The following is an 18,037-nucleotide window of genomic DNA, read 5'->3' on the forward strand; positions in this document are numbered from 1 at the left end:
AAATATGACCACTGCTGATGCAGAAGTTCCCATATTTTTCACTTCAAAAGATCCATTTCTAGGGTTCTAAAAAAGAGAGAGGAACAATTTTATTTTATTTTTTTTTCGTGCAATTTGTTTTGCAGTGATATATTTCCAAAATCTTTCAGCATGTCTGATATTAGGTTCTGAGCCACAATCTTCAAATGTCACATGGAAAAAGAATTTACTGCTGGTTAGGCATGGGATTTCCTCTTGCCTAGCATAATATCAAGTCTTGTGATCTATTTACATTTAAAACCAGTAAAATTAATGAATGAATCAACACAGAGGGCCCTTGTCTGTTTGCAGAGTTTCTGAGTTGCCCTGATTTTCTTATTTAACTTTTTATGACTGCAAGTATTCAATTTTAACTCGGATTTAGTTTTCAGCAATGCAAATTTTTCTTAATACTAACAACAGATGTTAGCAATATACCCACATCCAAGAACACGTTTATATGTGACCAAACTCGGTGTAATTGCCACATCATCTGGTAAATTGGCATTACAAACAAGTCTCAGGGGAAGAAACACGACTCTCTCTGTATGTCATCACTTTTGAAATTTCCACAGTAAAGAATCAGTGCTCAAAGCTCTTCTTTCTGTGCTGACAACTCAGATAAGGGAGCTTGTAGTGGGGCTTGCTATTTTCCAAGAACTTGGTAGAGCCTTGTTTTACTACTACAAGGGCCCTTTCATGTGGGACAAGCATTTGTGTCATGCCTTGCAAAAACACCTCCCTATCTGCCTTTCATGCAGCTGAATGTGCTCTACCATGAATTGAATAGTGGCAGACTGTGGAGAAGTAACAGTACAGAACTCAACTTTTTTATCACCTAATTAGTCCCAACATAAAAATTCTGTACTTTGGTGGTAGCTGTTAGAGCTCTCCTATCACTGTGGTTATTGCCCAGGCCACTCCAGACTGGAAATGTCAAACAGGGATAGTACTTTTAGTTTCTCTGGGCAGCATAGCCCATCAAATTGCCTCTCTCTGCCACAGATGCTATTCCAAAGTTATTATATTACAGCTAAATGTGTCTGGAATGATGTCTGGCTATCAGCATTTTGTCATTAGAAGAGAGAAAGGAAGACCAGTGGTAGACAGATATCACTATCTGGGCTGTAATGAGTCCCTGAGGGAAAATTAAGGGGTAATTGTAACAAGCCTCTGGAAGGACCAAAAAAGTATTAGTCAAATCTCATCTGTTCTCCAGCTTCCTTCTTTCTTTAAACTGTCAGCACTTTCCGTGCGTTTTGGCTCAAAATGCCTGTCTCCATCTCAGCTAATCTCCATACAGCTTTTTACTTCCTTGCAAAGTTTTCAAAAAGCTTAAGAGGCTTCTTAAAGTGTCATTTTGTATGTGGTAGTAAATCCAGTTGAACTGGATGCACTGATGAATTTGTCAGAGTATTTACATGGAGGAGATGCAGGGTGAAAGTTCGCCCTGTAGTTTGTGCATCTCTAACCTGGGAGGATCTGCCATAACCCAGAGCTTGGTCTCTCTACCTGACTGCTCACACTAGAAAGGAGGCCTTTGTCTGAGGTGATGGATATCGAACTGGAAAAAGGGATTAAATCTGTGATTTCATCATGGGCATTTTTACTTCTTACTTTGCTTCGGGAAAATTGGAGTTCTTAATTTTCATGGCTACGTAAATAACTCTGCCTTCAGTCCCAAATTTTTTTCCAGTTCAAAGAGTCATAGAAATAAAGATCTCTCCCTTAGATGGAATAAAGATGGTTTTCTGTCCTTAGTGTGTTCTTCTCCTAGGTGCCTGCTAGGACATCTAACGCCAAGTTTCTAGACCTGACTTGGAAAATGGGAAATTCCAACAGCCAAATAAATATTCATGTGGTTTGGTGTCCTTGTGTTACTCTCAGCACTTAGATCAAGACATGGAGAGACAAAATAGTATTAAGAACATCAGAATATTGGATATTAACATGCAACACCAAACCAGTTCAAAGGTATTCCCTGAGATGATGGCAGAAGATGTATAGTGAGGAGCACAGCGATGAAATTCAGAAAAGATATGACATAAACCCAGTTCTTGGTATGTTTAGATAGTCTGGAGGATCTATTACAAAGCTCTGGTCCTGACTAAGCTTCCTGGCTACTTAGTTACATTTTTTGTCCCCTGGAAATAATATTCTGAACTGTGAGTTACAGGTACTGCTTGGTACCCACTGACAGTGGTGCCTGTCCAAGGAGGGTGTCAGCTCTTTGTGATTATTGGAGTCCATGACCAATGTTATGTGACACAGAAGGAAGGAATCCTCAGGGAATTATTGGATCTTGCACCAATTTTCCTAGAGCAGCTCAGACCTGCTGAACACTGCTGAGCAAACCCACCTGTGGGATAGGGTGGAAAATCTTGCAAACTCCTCGGCATTCCAATCCAGTGGAGAAAGAAGCCAAGGCACTGTCAATATTTATATTTAGACCTAGAGATGCATGTTTTAATTTTTTTTTTCTCTTTGAGGGTGGACCAGACTGGAACGGTCAAAAACTTGTTGAGCTTAGGACAAAAATTGCACATTTCTCTGCATTTTCTTTTTCTTCCCTCACAGTTTCCTCCACTGACTTTGGTTCAGCTCTCACTGGACCAACAAGCTCTGAGAGCTCCTATAAAACTCTAAAGTGAAAAAGAGTGTGCCTGCCAGGTGGGATTTTTTTTTCCCCAAGTGCTCACAGCTCTAATTTTCACCACATGTGAACAAGTGTTCGCAGTTTTAAAGATGTGTTGAGTAATTGCACATGCGAGACATCTTCTCCTTAATGCTCCCAGTGTGTTCAAAGCTTTTTTTTGTGAGAACACCCCTGTTAACAACAGAGTTGTGGCCTTTAGCTTATACTTAAGTGGGTACTGCTTTGTGTTGAAATATAATTGGTAGCACTTGCCTATTCTTATTCCCTCATCTTAGCTAATGAAAGACACTGCCATAATTTACTTCCCTTAGGATCAAGGTTTGAGCCTGGAAAATCTCTGCTAGAAGGAGCTGGAGAGGCACCTGCAACTGCCATTGCTGTGGGTACCATTTCTTTTTGGATCAAAATAGGAAACAGGGATGCTTGCTGCCTCCTCTTTTGGGTGAGGCTGTAAAGAGATGTGCTGCTTTTACACAACAAGAAAAGGAACGATTTCCCTATGGAAGAGGGAATTTGATCTGTCAGACTGATAAAACGTGTGGGACACCTGGCCACCTTCCCTGAAACACCACAGAAGTGACACCACATCTTCAGTGGTGGCAGAACTGTTTTCAAGACAGCTGAGGAGGGAGAGATTTATCATCAGCCCTGGCCACCCTCTTCCCATGAACCCAACCAGGAGAGGGATGACTTAGGCAACAAAATTCAATACATCACCATCCAAAAACCTGTCCTTAGGGGAGTATCTCATTGCCTGACCAAATGTCCTGTAGGATTGAGTCTGGACACCACTGGCAAGAGATAAACCAGAGTGGAACAGGTCTGGAGGGCTGATAGAGCTGTGGGACAAAATGAAATACAAATGGTAGAAAGTGAGATTTGATTTGCGTGAGGGAACAAATGCAACTTTTGTGAGATGGAACTCAAAAGACAACTGTGTTTTCTTGGATTCTCCAAGTCACTGTTCTCCTGGCCAGTAATTCTGTGAGAAAGTGGTAATTAGATGCTAATTGCCTCCAAAATTATCTGCCTCCAGTTATTAGTAGAAATGGCATTGAAAACAGCAAATTTTTGAACCTCATGGTGAGAAAAAGATGCCTTTTTTCTTTTGCTCCAGTGTTCTGAAAATGTTGTATAGTATAGGGGTTTTTTTGAAATAGCACGTAGGAAAAAGCCTGGTAAATGTTTTTTAAATTTCATTAACTACAATTGAAAGCCATTTACTCCTGGTTATTTCTGGAAAGTGGTTGACCATAGCCTGTCTGGGGGGAGCACTGAGTCACCCACCTCTCCTGACTGTGTTTGGAGGAACACCAGAAGTGCCTACAACAAAGGCATGGGCTTCAAATCCAAGCAAACAAGCTGCTAGCACCACTTACATTTATGTTTTTGTAGTGATCAAAGGTTTTGGCCAAGTCCAACACCCTACTGGTGTGGAAGGAACAGTCCTTGTCACACAAAATGTGGCTGACCTGAATCAGAGACAAAATAGAAGTTGCAGGTCTGTGGCTGAGCAGGCAAACCTCAGAACCACAGAATCAGTTTGGTTGGAAAAGACCTTTAAGACCATCACGTCCAACCTTAAACCCAGTACTGCCAAGCACTAAACCAGGTCTCTAAGAGCCACAACTTTGAGTCTTAAATCCCTCCAGGGATGGCGACTCCACCACTTTGCTGGGAAGCTGTTCCAGCCTGTCTTGGGGCAGCCCTCACCACTAAACCTCTCCGAGGGTCACGTCCCAGGAGCATGTGAGTGTGCTTTCCCTGTGAGCTGACACAGCTGCTCCACGGGCTGTGAACAGAAACACTCCTCCTTTCCAGGGCCAGGGGTCTCTCTCTGGTTCAGCCTCCACAGATAAACTCTCTGGAGATGTGCTTACACTTACGACGTAATTCGAGACAGGAAAAACAAGTGAGCGCTTTTAGATTATCAACACCCTCAGAAAGAAACGTGTTCTTTAGAGTTATGACAGCCCCAGTGATTCATTAGTGGGAAAGAGGTTAATATGCATTTGTAGATATAAACCAGAGCTGATCAGAACAGATTGAGTTCCCTTAGTAGTAGCTTATTACCAAAGAATTAAAGGTTGCAGTGGGATCTGCATCTAAAATTGGAGGAAACTTCTCGGCCAACAACACTTTGGTGCTATTATTGTTTTTAACTTGAATTGCTCTTTTCCCTTGTTGGTATTTGCTCTGTGATGTATGTGTGGAGAGCAACTGTAACACTTCTCCAGAACAGTATAAACTTGTCCTATTAAATTTCACTTGGAAATTAAAAGGTTTCTAATCAGCAGAGTGGTGAAGCTCTGGAACAGCTTTCCAGGAAAAATGAAGGCCTATAAATTTAATCATAATGAAGCCTGAACAGTTTATAAAAGGATTATATGACACAGTCTTTAGGATATTAGGGGACTGAAATTGAAGATCTATGTGTCTCATTTTCCAAACTCTGTTCCTATGTCTGGAGGTTTCTCTCACAACACATTTTTGCAGATAATTCTGTGATCATTGCTGCACGAAGAACACCAGACAGTCAATCCCGGGGTACCCTTTTGTGTTGCCCCATGTTTACAGATGCTGAACTTCAGTTTAAAACTATCTGCTATGTCAAATTATTTTTGTGTTACCTCTTCATGCAGGCAATGGAGGTCGTTACAGGGCTGAAGGGAATCTAACATAACACAGGTACACCTGTAGCACGTGGGAGATACAGTTAACCCACTACTTTGTCTCCAGCTGTGGCTGAAAGAAAAGACTTAATGAGCAAAGAAAGACTGTGGTAGTGCTTCTTAGAAGTCCTTTCCTAACTTCCAACAATTTAGTGCCCAGGGGCCTCGCAGAAATCAGATCTAGCTCCTCTGGGCTTCCTTAGCACTCCTCTCCAATTTTTCTTCTCTGAATTAAAACAGCCACTTTTCTAACACTTAAAGACTTTTGACGCTGGTGTAAAGGCTTCTACAGCAGACCTGCGCTGCATGGAGAAGCTTTTCCTTCTAATGCCTGCTTGCCTACTTTCATGAACAAAGACTGAGCATCCAGGAAACTCAGGTGTACTCTCTCATATTGCCCTTCATCCACCTCTTTTCCATGCTGAGCCATCCTGATCTGCCCATGCAGAATCCAGCATTATCTTGATTATCCTTCCTACATGTATCAGACCTTTCCTTTCCTTTCCTTTCCTTTCCTTTCCTTTCCTTTCCTTTCCTTTCCTTTCCTTTCCTTTCCTTTCCTTTCCTTTCCTTTCCTTTCCTTTCCTTTCCTTTCCTTTCCTTTCCTTTCCTTTCCTTTCCTTTCCTTTCCTTTCCTTTCCTTTCCTTTCCTTTCCTTTCCTTTCCTTTCCATTCCTTTCCTTTCCTTTCCTTTCCTTTCCTTTCCTTTCCTTTCCTTTCCTTTCCTTTCCTTTCCTTTCCTTTCCTTTCCTTTCCTTTCCTTTCCTTTCCTTTCCTTTCCTTTCCTTTCCTTTCCTTTCCTTTCCTTTCCTTTCCTTTCCTTTCCTTTCCTTTCCTTTCCTTTCCTTTCCTTTCTCCTCTCCTTTCCTTTCCTTTCTTTCCTTTCCTTTCCTTTCTCCTCTCCTTTCCTTTCCTTTTTCTTCTTTCTTTTCTGACACAGAGACTCTAAAACTAGAGATAACATTCAAGATTCACACATACCACAGATGAATAACTTGACATAAAGATATTCTTTGTTTTGTTCTCTATTTCTTTCCTAACATCCCAACATTCAGTTTCCTTTTTTCATTAGCTGCTGAGTACTGAGATATTTTCATGGAACCTTACATTCTGATCCTCAAACCTCATTCTTGAACAGCTTCAATCCCAGTTTCCAGTGTGCCTTACCATTTACTGGAGCTGCTCTTGAGAATGAAAATACTTTTCTTTCCTCCATTAAGAGAGAGAATCAGTCCTAACCCAGCCTCTAATTCCCGGGCTGAAGTTGGCCATCTTGGCTTCCAGTTTATTTCTGTGCCTGTTTTCCATTAAAAAGTAAGATAAAATCAGTATCTTCCTACAGTTTCTGGTTTCCTTGGTGCAGCACAGCTGCAGGAGTGTTACAGGTCTTGTCACTTGTTGGAGCTGCAGCTCATCTTTCCAGCTGTGGAGATTATCATCCTAACAGCATGTGAAACTTGGGATGTTATCTGGACTTCTTGTTTAGAGACCAGCTCTGAAATTGCCCATTCACTTTAGAAAAAAATTTTCAAAGCTTCCCCCCACCCCCCCCCCCCCCAAAAAAAAATTCAGTGTAATAATTCACAGCCTTTGTAAAAGGAATTTAAAAATGAGCCATATCTGGGGCCTTTTCTTAGATGCTGTGATCCTCATAGAAACAATGGATTTCAGTGTTTAGTGTCTGTGTTATTTAGGTTATAGAGAGTGCATTTATAAGCAAATGCAGGAGTTTCCCACCAGGAGTGGAGTGTGTGGGAAATGTCAGCAGTAGTCCAGAGTGTCAGCACATTTCCTTCTCCTTAGCTTTATTTAGCCTTTACCACTAATTGCCGTTCATTTTTGGCTGCTAATGGTAATTTTTGCTGGTTTTTCCCCTCTAATCTGCTAATTCCCTAAGAGATTGTTTCATGTAGTTCGATTGGTAGTTTACATACTTTATCTAGAAACTCATGGTGTTCTTTGCTTGTCCTGAACAGCTAGTGAAGCAAAATGGGAACTGGAGCAGGCACTTTTCCAAAAAACAGGCTCCACTGATATTCTGCTTTGCTAGTGGGTAAATGAGCTGGCAAATTGCAGCTCTTGAGTTTTTATTCTTACTTATTGTATGACCTTACAAATGTCATAATACCATCCACATAAGGAGCTAATTAATAGGGTGTCATGAGGTCTAAGCAGTGCTTTTTATAGCTTCTTTAACCCTTGTGGGAAGCTGTTGTTCAAGGCAGTTGTGGCTGCTGGCTGACATTTCTGTATGCAGGACAATGGTGACATTTTTTCCAGGGATTTTTCAATTATGGTTATTGGAGGTTAAGTATTCCTGGATGAATTCAGTTTAATGCTATTAATCACAAAGGACAGTATTTAAAAAGGTAGCTTTTTTCACCACTCTGTAAACCATGATCCTGCACACCGTCTATGGAGAATTTGTAGGGACTTTTTGAACAAGAAAACCAAATGCTATGAATCACGTGGGAGCTTGGTTGCAACACCCAGCTAATATTTCAGTTTATCTGATAGTTCCTGATTAAGTTTATCTTTTAGTTACCTCCATCACCCGTGGATATTCAGTCTTTTCCCTCTCTGTTTAAAATGACATGCAGAACACCGAACACAGCCAAAAACATTTTTCCCTGTGCAAAACGCTCAGCTCCAAATGGATCAAAGAAAATTGTTGTGCATGAAAGCAGGTGTCAGCAAAAAGTTTTACCAGTGATACTGATGTAAGATTATGAAAGAATGCAAGTTTAAAAGAAAAAAGATAATGCATGTGGGCTGGTTTGTAATCTTTATAGCCATCCAGGCTGCTCCTGTGGTAGCAAGTGTAAAATGCCCTCTACTTTGCTGTCAGTAGTGAGAGAAACTCCAAATCCTCTCAGGCTCCCATTTTCTACATTTAAGTCTCACTCATTGATGTAATGTTTGGCTGTTGGTATTTAATTGTAAGCAGCACTAGCAAAAGACCATGTGTAATTCAGTCTTACAAGCTTATGCCCTCTTCCACATTAGTTTGAATTTCTGCTACTGATATTGGTGTAGTTTATCATGTAAATGTGTGTATCTGGTATCCACAGAATCACAGAATGAATGGAAGGGACCTTAAAGATCACCCAGTCTCACCCCCTGCCACGGGCAGGGACACCTTCCACTGTCCCAGGCTGCTCCAAGCCCTGTCCAACCTGGCCTTGGACACTTCCAGGGATCCAGGGGCAGCCACAGCTTCTCTGGGCACCCTGTGCCAGGGCCTTATCACCCTCACAGGGAACAATTTCTCCCTAATGTCTAATCTAAACCTGCCCTCTTTCAGTTGAAAGCCATTGCCCATATCCTATAGAACAATAAAGTAAACTTTACTGGTGGAAATATACTGAGTACTTTGGAATTACACTTTTTCTTTTTAATAATTAATTGATCTGTTTTCACAAAAGAAGAGATTTTCAGCTAGAGTTTATTCTCCCCCATCAAAAAAAGCAAGGAAAAGCCACCCCCAAAACAACAGCACATACACAAGCACTTACTCTTATAAATAAACTGCACATCCTGTGGGAAGTAAACCACCCCAATGAATATTTGAAAGACACTTTTGAAAGATTCCTTTTTTAAAGCCAAAATTTTGACTGAACTTTTAGGAACTTGACTTTTTGTGCTGCTAGGACAAACAGTGCAGCTCTTTGTTTGGTGCCTGCTGAGGGAGAGATGCACAGATGCTCCTTCCTGGAGGATTTTCTACCTGTCAACACTGTTATTTAACAGCAATAATAAATGACAACATTTTGCACTTCTGCAGTCACTTGAATCTGAAGAGCACCAAATGTGCTCAAAGAGAAACTTCTAGAACCTGTGGGTACAACTGCAAGGGACAGGTTTTCCCCAGCCAGGACAGGCAGGAGTAAGTCCTCTGCCCTCAGCAGAGAGGATGTGCTGCTCTGCAAACCTCTTAAATCATCACAGACCCAAACCCGAGGAAAAGCAGTGTCAGAAATGTGGCCTTAGTGATGGAATTACTGACAGAGCTGATAAAAATAAAAAGGAGACACAGCTTTATCTTGAAGTCTATTTCTCTCATTTTTTACAGGATAAAGACCCAGAAGGAGGAGGAAGGCTCTGCAGTTCAGTAGCATTTCCAGCAGTTTGGGAACTGGCCATGCTCTTCAGTCCTGAAGGTTAATGTAAAGGTGGATCTTCCAATGAAAATGAGGAATTAGCCTGTAACACACTTGGGACAGAACTGATGTTTTTGTATGTTGGTCAGCTGTATTAGGGTAATGAGTTCTGTTTGAGGTCTCCCTGCATCACCCCATGAGAAAAAATAACAGGAATAATCAAGAACAGTAAGTGCTTTGTTTGTGATATTTACTGTTGGGGGGAAAAAAACCCAAACAATTCTAAAAAGGCCCTGCACTCAAAGGGACCTTGTAAGAAACCCCTCCAAGTGTTGCACAGGGCTACAACTGCTCTCTGCCATCAGCTGTGACCCTTCTCTCAGCCATTTTCCTCACCCTTTAGGTGCATTCATGTGCCTGACTTTATTACAGGGAGATTTTAGGGAGGGGACTGTAAGTGTTGGAATGTGGGTATTTAGTGTGTGTGACTGTATTTTGGCAAGCCCTTTACGGTATTTATACCAGAATTATTCATGGAGCTCCTTGATCTGAATTCTCAGTTTTCTCTGTGAGACAAGCAGAACTGGAAAGGCAGTGAGAGGCTCTGGTTTTCTCTTTTTATTGTCTTGATTTCTACACAGTGCAGTTATGGAAAAGATAGGTGAGTCCTTGGTGTAGCTTTGGTTTTAATATTCCTTTTGGCTATGGGGTGACCCACTATTTGTGAGTATATTTACCTGGTTTTCAGTTTTCATTTCATTATCTTCAAAGCCTGGTTCATGTTGATGTTACCGGTAGAAAAAATTGAAATAGCAGATGGGTACTGAAAACCTTACCAAGTTTTCTCACTATAGCAGCCTAGCTTAAAATGAAAATAAATATACAGGCAAAAAAATGTGACCTAAGATTTTGCATTTTTCAAAGGAATGCTTTTATTTTTTTTCAAATGAGGCTTTAATAGGATTATATATGTATGTTTTATTATATTGAAACTGGCATACCATTCAAACCTAAAAACCCCTCTTCATAGTTGTATTTAATGATTCCTACTTCTTTGAAGCTTGACATACTTTCCCCATATGGCAACCATTTAATTTTTCCTATTTTTCTAGTGGATATTAAATTAAAATGGTTATTTGGTTTAGCAAAACCCTTCAACCTATGTGTGCTGCAGGTCAAGGATTCTGCAGGTTTATTCCTCACTGCCATCCCATACTTTTCTCAACAGCTTGTTCCAAGACCTGGTGAACTCAACCAAGCTATTCCCACCATGTCCAGCAGGCTTTGGATGCAGCTTTAGGAGCACCAGACAGTTCACTCCTGCTGCTCAGCCAGTGACAGAGCCACCATACATCAATATTATCACAGTTTCCACAAAAATAGTGGCCATGTGCCACAGGGTGGGTGGCCTTTTACACCAGCCAGGGAAAAATTAATCCAGCAGCACATGGAGTGACAGAGACAAGAGGTGTTTTATGCCCCAGCTGCAGAGGAGATGCTCTTGGTGCCTGGATTGCCTTGTTTAACCCATTCTGTGAAGCAGACCTTCCACTTACCCCTCCACAGCTCACTTAAGCTGGGATTAAATACATCTCCTGGGCAGGCACCTTGGCTGGATGGAAGCATTTGAAGCATTTTCAACAACTGGGTCATCACACTGGCAGGCTGCTCCCACTACTGAAATATTCGCCCAACAGAGTTTGCAAACTTCAGGTGAAAAGTGACTTTTCTGTGCACTCCTTGCTCCTGTGCAACTAACAAATTTTATATCAGAAAAACCTGATCCAAAATCAAAGAAGACAGACCTGAAACACCCTGGAAGTGCCATCTGCTGTTTACTTACATGAGACTGACACCCGTGTAGGAGGAAGCTAAGTCAAGAAAACAAGGGAATTCCATATCTTGCTGCTGAATTTTGAGCCTTGCCCAGTGCCCCAGTGGCCAAATCCCAACTACAACCTAATTAAAGTTATCTAGAGGAAAATTTGTTACATGTGAAAGAGGCTTCGTGTGACAAGACAAATGGTGCCTCCTGGATGCATTAAAGAATACCTGGGAACAAGCTGAAATTCCGTGTTTCTGAGTCCCTTTGTCATTCTATGAAACAAATCATTATTGCCAATCCCTTACACCATCACTTTTAGACACAAAGCCATATTTTTCCCGTGAGAAAGAATTCATATTATTAAATTTGAAAGTTCCAGTTTCTGGAGCTCACTCCTCATTGGAGGCAGGTAAAAACTGAGCTGGGCTGCTCGTGTGCTCTGGTTTAACCACACACTTTCACTTCTGTGCAGCTGTTGTGCCAGAAAAAGCAGGTTTATTTGGAAATGAGAGAAATTAAAATTCCCATTGAATTCACTGTTCACTGTAGAGCTGTTCTGTAGCTCCATGTCTTGGCTTCTTGCAAGAAATTTTGGGAGTTTTCAGGTGGAGTTCGAACCTTCACCAGAATTCCATGCTAAAATTAGGAGGCAGTATTTCTTTTTATGTATTGAAGTGTCCTGAATTGAGTAACCCTGTCATGAATACAACATAAACTCTGATGTTCGTAGATTCCAGATTCATGCCTGAAAAAAAAATTGCTATAGGCAAAGAACTACTCAGCAGGGAGAGAGGAGCTTTGGATTCCATCTCTGGATAAATATTTGTTTAAGAAAATTTAACCCAGTTCCCTAAAAACATGTTTCATGGTCCAGTGCCATAGAATCTCAGAATGGCCTGAGTTGGAAGGGATTAAAGATCACCTAGTTCCAACCCCCTGCCATGGGCAGGGACACCTTCCACTGTCCCAGGCTGCTCCAAGCCCCGTCCAGCCTGGCCTTGGACACTGCCAGGGGCAGCCACAGCTCTCTGGGCACCCTGTGCCAGGGCCTCCCCACCCTCACAGGGGAGAATTTCTTCCCAACATCTGATTTAAACCTGCCCTTTGTAAGTGTGAAGCCATTCTAAAGAAATCTTTTTATTTTAGATTTTTTTTTAAATTATATTAAGCATTTCTGTTGTTACAGTATGAAAGCCTCAATTGCACTTGACGCAGTGAAATTGAGTTTCTGTTTAATGCAGTGGGAGTTTCAGCAAGGACTGACCAGCATTTCTTGACATTCTACCTTCCTGAGTACAAAGTGCAGCTGTGAATCCATCTGTCGCTTTGTTTTGTTTTGATTTGTTTCCCATTTTGCATTGCTTGGTTTGGCTGTCAGGCAGAGGGGGAACTTGGGGTAGGAAGTTGTAGCTGTATCTGTCATCTCACCTGAAGCAGTTCTCGAGGTTTCTATAAACTGTATATTCTTTGGCTCCTCTACAAAAATGTGAGAATATTCAGATAGAGCTGTAACTGATGCTACATCCGCTTCTTGGAAAAAAGAGATTTAATGTACAGATAAATCAAGAGTACAAAAGACCTTTCTTCACTTTCATTTATTCCTTGCATATTCAGTTTGCTTTTTATGACTCTTTGAGATAAAAATACCCTACACACATCTCTCTGTAAGAGTGAACCCTTCCATTTCAGTTTTGTTAACTGTGCAGGATTCCAACCATTTGCTTGAGACATGGAGAACGAATCAGTTTTAAAAGGTAAAATGATACAAATACTCCTCATTTAAAAAATTGTAACATCCAAGCAAACAACAAAACAAAAATAGGTTGTTTTTCTCCCAGGAAATCACATACTTTCAATTTACATATTTTAATTTCCATGGTTCTTTTCTTTTAAAAGAAGGTTTATTTTCTCTTTCCCTCTGTCTTACATGATAAGTGATTTCTCATTAAAATGTAGTTTTCATTCTTCCTTGGGCTATTAGATGTCACTGACTCGAACAAAGGAATCTTCACATAAGTCATTCTACTTCCAGCCTTTCATTTTCCTATCAAAATCCTAAGGCTACACTTGTAAGAGCATGAATTCTAGTCTTGAAAGACACAAATTGTCCTAAATTCTATTAATGTTAATCATATTTTATGGCACTCTGGACCTTGCGGGATGAAGCTCCTCACTACCCATAAATAATGATATTACTGCTAACTCTATTTTCCCCACTCCCTTCTACACTCATTTTACCATCTGATCTCTAGTGGTGGTGCCTGCAGAGTCCTGTGCTCATGGATGGCACGTATTTCCCCTTTAAAACATTATTTTCCTTTTCCAGGTGCAGTTGGCTGGGTGCCTGTGTACAGTACATCCAGCTTGTTTTTCCAGCAGCCACCACTGCTGTGGGAGCTGACATGGAGGAGGCAAACCTCTCCAAGCCTGCTTCCCAAATCCAGGAAGAGTGAGCACATAAGCTCGGGCAATATTTATAGGAGTTTCAGCTGGAAACACGAGTGCCAAACACTGACTATTTTGTTTTCATGTTTTACCTTTGTGTTGCTCTGTCAAAACAAGTTAATTTCAAATGGAATGTTTTCATTCTAAGGGCAAAAAAAAAAGTAAAACAGAGCAGCTCTTTGTGAGGTGTTATTTTTAGTTTTACCACTCCAAAACGACTGATAGAGGAGAGTTCTGATTTCTGGGGTCTATAAACCCTTTAAGTTTAGACCTTGTAGTCTTATTTATCATTGCATAAACTTTTGTATTGCTCTTTAAACCTCTCTAGCCAAGGATTTACTCCTGGATGAGCACTCACAATCACCCCACAAAACAGCACAGCAGAAGCCAGTGCAGACAGATCCACATTGCTGAAGAATAAATTCCCCCACAATAGCATGGAAAAGGCTTCCGTTGGACCCGAGACTCATTAGATTTTCTCCCACTGGATTTTGTCTTTTCTTACGGATTTGGGGGGGTTTTTTTGTCCTCGTTGCCTTATTATTTTTCTTACCTTATGCAGCATGGAAAGATGATTTGGCCTTGCCTTCAAGTATTCACCAGGTTGAACAGCACCTTGCACAGCCTGTGAAGAGAATAATGTAATTTTAAATTTATGAGTGCCATCAATATTCTCTCAATCTTCACAGCAACTGTTTCTGCTTTTCCTGCTCCCCCCAAGAAGTGTGTGTATGAGGGAGGGGGTACAGAAACTGCTCCTGAATTGCTGGCCCAAAGAAATGCCATTCTGAGGGAGACAGGTGGTCAGTGTCAAAAAAGATATTTATTTTATACTCTTAAAACTTGTTCTGTCAGAATGTGGCTAGAATGGATAGTTTAGTGCAGGGGTACTTGAGGGAGCTACTTTCTTACCTACCTGTACACCAAAAATAACTCATCCATGCAGCTTTGCCTTGAGGAATTGGCCCAGATACATTTCTTTGTAAGAATGTACAAATAAATTTATTTTTATAAATAGGGAAAAATTCCAAGACATAGATAGCAATAACAGGAGAATAAAAACTGTGTAGCTCTGCTTCTGTTGTCTCTTTTCAGGTTTGCCAGCCCGAGCATATTCTAAGGTGATGAATATCCTGGGTGAGTTCTGTAACAGCAGGACTTTGGGTCAATTCAATGTCTTAAAATGAGTCAGCTACAGGTTCTTTTGGTTTTGTTTTAGAACAATGTGAAACTCCTAGTCTGGTTTGATTTCAATATGAACACAGGTGAGACTTGTCAACTTTGTTTCAATTTTGCCTCGAAAACTGATGGTGGGATTTTTTTTCCTAAGCCAAGTAATGATATAGTAGAAATGCATAAAATATTTGTTTCTGTGTGTCAATATTAAATCTTGTTCTCTGGCCTTTGCAAACTGAACTGTGGGTTTGTGGTTTGGTGCATTTGCAAACCTGAGGCCATGCTAAGAAAAATTAAGCAAACACAAGTTGAGATTTTTGGCTAGGAAGTTATCAGATCCCTCTTCTCATCTCCTACATGTGGAAAGAATGAGAGCTGGTAAAAGAAAATCTCTGAAAAGTTGTTTTGTGTTTTCCTGCTTGGACAGAGCTGAGGGGATATGAACTTGTATTTTCATGTATATAAGTTCAAGCAGTCATTTAAAAGTACTGCTATACAAAAATAATCCTACAATAAATCCAGTCCTCAAATAATTCATACCTTCAGACAGACAACATCACTTCAGAAATGAGAGAAAGGGGAGAATAAAAAGAGGGAAACTGAGGTGGAAGGTCTTGAAGGGAAAGGAAACAACTCTGAGGAATTAAAGGCGGAGAAAAAGTTTGAGAAATAAGGGGTGCTGAGATAAAGATCTCCCAATTGTCCACATCCAGGATATGTGGCTGAATCCCAAGACCTGATAGCCAATAAAAGTGCTGGATGCGCAGAAATCCCTGCATCTTCCCATGGCAGTGAGCTTAGTTTGGGTCTGTCATTACTGTCTGTGAAGTAAACACAACCATTAAAAGGGAGAAGTTCATTCCATCCAGCTTCAATTCTTTTATTTCGTTTCAATTCTTTTATTTCGTTTCAATTCTTTTTTTTCCAACCAAAGTAGTTTTATTCTTTACACACTCCTTCCCATGCCAGTGGCCTTGCTTCCAACCTTTTGACTTTGGCAAGAAGCGGCCTAAGTCAGTAAAAAAGAACTCCAAGTGTAGTGCACAATAAAGACTTGGGTACAGTTTTCCAAATAACTATAAAGAACAATTTACTGAAAAGCAGGCAAAGAACTCATATCTAGAAATCAAATCTCTGCTTGTAAAAGTCAGAGGTTAAATTCTTTTACTAAAAAAGCTCTTACATGCATCTTTCAGGCATGCCCTATCCTTGCTTAAATATTTGAGAGGAGGGAAATCACTGGGATAAGCAAGAGCATTTCCATAGATGTATGTTAGAAATCTACAGTACAAAATTAAATTACTTCCCTCTTCTAAATGACATTTCTAATTTTCACTTATCGGGCTCTAATACAACTTTTGAAAGGCAAAAGGAAAAGTAAAATTACAGGAACAAAAGACACATCCCAGTGTGTATTTATTTTACTTTGTAATTCATGTCGGTCCAATTGTGCTGCAGGGTATTTAGTTTATGCAATGCTCAAGTTTGAAAACTACACCCAGAGATATTTTTGGATCATATTCTGAAGATATATAACACAGGAATGATTGATTTATTTACATGTTCTGAGGTTTTGTATTTTGCTCAGTTTGTGCCTAAATTCTGATGCAGGAAGGCTTTAAAAATCATATTCATAACAAAGCGAGAGGAATGTCTTTATCTAACTGCCATTTTCTAACATGAAGACTAAATTTTAAAAGTAGGCATTGACTTTTAGATGGTCAAAATAGAAGTCCTGCTCTTGACTTCCACAAGTTGAAGGGAAAGGTTTGGAACTGCTTTCCTAATTGCCCAAAGCAGATCCATAAAATGGCTGCTCCTCTCAGGCAATGGCTGCTTTCACAATCTCATTAATTTTACTGTGTGCAGTACTGGTCTTCAGAGAGATGGAGTTCATTACTTCACATTTTGTGGCCCCCTTAATGGATATGCTTAATTATGCAGCTTCTGGTCTGAAAGAATGACGTATTAGGATGTTCACAGACGGTTTCCCTTTGCTGGGATTTGGGAACAAACCTCCACCTCGTCTCCCAGAAGCACGGTGAGTATTGGCCATATTGCAGAGCTGGGAGGTTGCTGAATGCCTGGCCACAGAGGCATTTCCTGTTGTGCCCCAGTGCAATGAATATTCTGGTGTAGGTGGCCTTTCAGTTGTGCCCTGCCAGGGCTCAATCTGTGGGTTGCCAATGGCACTCGTGTTCCTGAGTCCCCTTGGAGATTTTCAGCATGGAAAATATTTCCTCAGAGCTATCCAAGCACAGGGATCACTTGCCTTTTATCTCCTGCTCATCCTGTGGAATAAATATCAAAATCACACACTCTTGGGTGGCAGCCCAGAGATTTTTGTTTTGTTTTCCTCTCAGGAACCCCGATGTTGTCACAGTTCAGAGTTACAGCAGTCCGGGGGAATTGGTCCCATCGAGTGGGGCTGGGGGCTGAGAGCTCTGCACCCTCTACTCTTGCTGTCAATGGGGAACAGGAGTGAGCTCTTCCAGGACTTTTGGGTCTCACTCCCAAGCAGAAGGGAGAAAAAGAGGTTTTTTGAAGAGCCATAGCCTGTATGCAAGGAGGAGAAGAGCTGCAGAAGGTGCTGCAGGAGCCCTGGGGCTGCAGTGTCCCATTCACAACTGCACCCCATGGCAAGAAGCAGTTCTGGAGGTCACGGGCTCCTCCAGAGCTCCCACCCCATGAAAGTCCTGCAAAAAGTCCCTCACCATCCAGTGGAGCCCTGGCTCCACATCCCTGGGGACTGGGAGGGGGCTGTGTGATAAGGGGAGCAGAGGAGCACACCTGGCTGGGAGTCAGGCTGGGACTTGCCTGATTGCCACGGGACCTGCCAGCCACACGAACTAAACCTGGGCTTGTTTTCTCACTGTAAAACCATATCCCTGTTCCGTTGTTTCAGGCAATTTGCTGTCTGTGCCACCTGTCATTCAGACAAGGGCACATTCTTCTGACACCCAGCCCCACTGCTTCAGGGAGCAGAAGCTTGTCCATGCGTTTTGTGGAGCACAGAAGCAAACAATTCCACAATCAGCACTCCTTAAAGGCTTTGACTGGCTTTTTTGTTCCTTTCCCACTCAACTTCCCTTTAGAGTTAATTCACAACCAAGTGGGATCTACCCTTCATCACTGACCAGTCTCA

At 41.2% G+C, this 18,037-nt stretch overlaps 1 long non-coding RNA gene across 1 annotated transcript; it reads left to right on the forward strand.

Annotated features, from left to right (window-relative positions):
• The first annotated feature begins 9,423 nt into the window (after positions 1-9,423).
• Positions 9,424-11,515, forward strand: LOC116447444. Its single transcript, XR_004241573.1, has 2 exons — positions 9,424-9,674; positions 10,675-11,515. It is a non-coding gene; the product is annotated as an uncharacterized LOC116447444 (long non-coding RNA).
• The last annotated feature ends 6,522 nt before the right edge of the window (positions 11,516-18,037 follow it).

Source organism: Corvus moneduloides, chromosome 8 (assembly GCF_009650955.1).
Source record: "Corvus moneduloides isolate bCorMon1 chromosome 8, bCorMon1.pri, whole genome shotgun sequence".
Taxonomy (NCBI): domain Eukaryota; kingdom Metazoa; phylum Chordata; class Aves; order Passeriformes; family Corvidae; genus Corvus; species Corvus moneduloides.